Source organism: Schistocerca serialis, chromosome 7 (assembly GCF_023864345.2).
Source record: "Schistocerca serialis cubense isolate TAMUIC-IGC-003099 chromosome 7, iqSchSeri2.2, whole genome shotgun sequence".
Taxonomy (NCBI): Eukaryota; Metazoa; Arthropoda; class Insecta; order Orthoptera; family Acrididae; genus Schistocerca; species Schistocerca serialis.
The window spans coordinates 98,391,112-98,395,052 of NC_064644.1; the positions used below are offsets into that span (position 1 = coordinate 98,391,112).

Sequence of the window (3,941 nt, forward strand, 5' to 3'; positions counted from 1 at the left end):
ACGGCAAGCAGAGGTCGATGTAGCCTTTTTGCGGAAAGTATGCTCGTGTGGCGTTTCTAGTGCCACCGGCTATGATTCAGTTAACAATATGGTACCCGTAGACGGTACAGTGGTCCTATTCAAATGCACTCCTAAAGGTTAGCTCTCATCCGCTAGATGTATAACTCGCCAACACTTTGTAAATATTTATGCCCTGCCAGGTTCGGGGGCTCGGAGCAAGAGAAATAAATTTTAAGCTACAGCTACCCCGATTTCTCACAAATTTCTGGACGCGTAAGATTATAGTGAAGATTTTAACGACGTAATCGAACAGCGGGACCAAAATCCTAATTTTAATTATTGCGCCAAACTGCAGTCAATGACGATCAAATTACAGATGGTGGATGTGTGGTGCATACGACACCAGTTACAGTCAGCTTTCACCTACGTCACAACTACCGCTTTTAGCCGTCTTGATCGGATATGTTCCCACATGCAGATTCTGCCGGATATAGTAGACTAAAATACCACTACTTAGTTTCACGGATAACTTCACCTGTCACCATCCGTGGAGTGATACGCGTCAACCTATTTACAGGGTAAGAAACTTGTGGTGGGTAAAACAAACTACCTAATATACTACGAACTACAACATGGACAGGCATGACGCTGGGAAAATGCGTTTCTTCGTGCCCAAGATATAAAAGCGGAATGTGAGGTGGATAAACTGCGTCGCGGTGGAAAAAGCTCATTTTTTAAAAGCTTTACGCCTTGGCGAAGGCTCAACGGAGATGATCCACTCAGGGGTAATATTTTATAGCTCTCGCACAATTATGTTGAGATTCTGACCATCTACAGCAGAACCTATCACTTACCGAACAACTGAAGGCTAAGATTCTCTGACTTAACTAGTAATAGCCACTATCACTGTCGTTTCAGTCTTCTCCCTCTTTCTTTATTCCTTCGGTTTCTATACTACTAAAAGTGTATTCAAATGTGCTAAGCTAGCCTGTATCGTCTTCAATGTCCTTTACTGTTACTATCTGTTTTATTATTAGTGTCAACTGTAATTTTCATTACTGTTATTGCCATTTATTATTATAGTTATTACTGCCAATTATTATTATTATCATTACTCTCAATTATTATTAGGCAACGGCCCTGCCACAGTGGATACACCGGTTCCCGTGAGATCACCGAAGTTAAGCGCTGTCGGGCGTGGGCGGTACTTGGATGGGTGATCATCCAGTCGCCAAGCGCTGTTGCCATTTTTCGGGGTGCACTCAGCCTCGTGATGCCAATTGAGGAGCTACTCGACCGAATAGTAGCGGCTCCGGTCAAAGAAAACCATCATAACGACTGGGAGAGCGGTGTGCTGACCACACATCCCTCCTATCTGCATCCTCAACTGAGGATGATACGGCGGTCGGATGGTCCCTATGGGCCACTTGTGGCCTTAAGACGGAGTGCAATTGTTATTAATATATTATTATTATTTCCTTCACTTTCTCAGACGTTAAGTCCGGTTAAAAATGGAGTGACGCGGACCTTGATCAAGCGTCACTTCCTTTTAACTGTACGGTATGTGTTATATTGCATTTAGGAACTTTCGGGTAATTGAACATGTATCAATAATTAAGGGTTTCTGTAGTTGTATATATACGTTTGGATGTAGCTGTATTGCATTGATGTATTGGTGGATATTGTGTGGTATGACTCCTGTAGTTGATAGTATAATTGGTATGATGTCAACTTTATCCTGATGCCACATCTCTTTGACTTCCTCAGCCAGTTGGATGTATTTTTCAATTTTTTCTCCCGTTTTCTTTTGTATATTTGTTGTATTGGGTATGGATATTTCGATTAGTTGTGTTAATTTCTTCTTTTTATTGGTGAGTATGATGTCAGGTTTGTTATGTGGCGTTGTTATAATGGTTCTGTTCCAGTATATATTATTATTATTATTATTATTATCGTTATTACTATACTCCTTTGAATGTCTTTGTAATATGTTTGGTGTGTTTCGTTACTGATCAGATACAAGAGTGTGTGTTAGTACCTGATCTTCTCAGGCTAAATAAGCAACAAATAAATGAATAAAACCACAAAACAATACGCAATTATATCGAGGGACACAGCGTTGGAATTCAGTCATATCACAGAATTACAGAACACAACCGAGTAATACAACAACTTGAAGGATTCAAAGAGACAAATCTGCAATACACGAAAGGCAATTAAAATCTACACAATCCAGCGATATAGAGAAATCTACACCAATGCAGGCACTCTGCTGTACAGGTTGCGACATTGTTTGCTCGAACCCCTGACTATCTGCAGAAGATGGAGGATACAAACCTCAGAATTTCCTATCCTTTAGAGCTAGATGAGTAAATGGAAATATCACGATAGGCTCCAGCTAATAAGGCACCTGGAGCGTACGGTATCCCCACGAGCTTTTACACTTGCTAGAATCAAAGGTCCCGAAGAACTTTAACGAAATGTTCAGTGTCATATACAGGTACTTACCGGAGGCTTTCGGTGGAGGAATCACCTTCCTTATAGCCACGCAGGGTAAACTGAAAGTGTTACAGCGAACAAGTCATGTGCCTCGGGCACTTAATGCTCGAATGTGGCGAGTCTCTTCCCTCAACGGAGCAAGGTGATGCAGTGGACTCGCATTCTGGAGAACGGCGGTTCAAATTCCAGTGGGCCGTCACGATTTATGTTTTCCGTGGTTTTCCTAAATCGCTTAAGGTGAGTGCCGGGATGGTTCTTTTGAAAAGAGTACTGCCAATTTGCTCCCCTGTCTTTCCTTAATCCGAGTTTGTGCTCCGCCTTTAGTAACCCCGTTGTCGACGGTGCGCTAACCATTGATCTTCCTCCCTTTTTCCTTCCTTCCTTCCTTCCTTCCTCTCTTCCTCCACTCCTTTAATCCTGGACAGCATTAATCTAGTGCTGTAACGTGTAGATCCATGGGAGTCGTTCTTGCGCTATGCTAATGGCGTGACATTAGAACACTTTCTTGCATTTTTAGACTTTAAAAATACCAATTATTACTTTGAGTATTACTGCCTAAGGCAGTGCCTATTGAGTTACGGCTTTGAGCTCGACTTAGTTCAGATTACAATGGAATAGTTACTGACACCAAAACTGTAACTGAGGTTAGTCAGTGATACACATTCCACGTAACTTTCAATCAAGGTCAGAGACAAGTATGCTCACAACCAGTGGCATTATATGCATTAGCCACCGAACCGCTCCTGCGACGCCTGTACTGTGCTTCACATTGGTGGGACATAAACATGTAGTGCAGGCATATGCGGATCGCATGAGGCTTGCCCTTCCTGGCAAAGCAGATCTCCATCTCAAGCAACAACAGCAGCAATATGAATAGGATATCAGCGCGATTCTCAAAAGACAAAAATCACCCCTGCTGCAGTTGGGCCGCAAACAACCAGGCACTAATCGCACTTGCTCCCAAATGGCATGACGATAGTCATGGAATAACAACTAACATCGTACTGGACCTCCTTTTGCCCGGCTTAGTGCAGCAACTCGACGTGGTATGAATCCACCAAGTCGTTGTAAGCCCCTTGCGAAAATATTGAGCCATGCAGCTTCTATAGTCATCCACAACTGTGAAAGTGCTGGCGATGCAGGATTTTGTGAACGAACTGACCTCTGGATTATGTCCCATAAATTTTCGATGGGATTCATGTCGGGCGATGTGGATGGCCAAATCTTTCGCTCGAACTGTCCAGAACGTTCTTCAAGCCAATTGCGAACAATTGTGGCTCGGAGACATGGCAGGTTTCCATCACATTCCCGTTATCACCGGATGTCCAGTGGCTACATTCCTGCCGAGTCTTTCTACAGTGTGGCGTAAGGATTATTCAGCTTCTTGTAGCCAGCTTTTCGTTATAAGCCCCTCGTTCACATTCAGAGAGCTGTAGATAATG

General features: G+C 43.0%; 1 pseudogene; it reads left to right on the forward strand.

Annotated features, from left to right (window-relative positions):
- Positions 1 to 1,130: 1,130 nt before the first annotated feature.
- LOC126413694 (5S ribosomal RNA) lies at positions 1,131 to 1,247 on the forward strand (annotated as a pseudogene).
- The last annotated feature ends 2,694 nt before the right edge of the window (positions 1,248 to 3,941 follow it).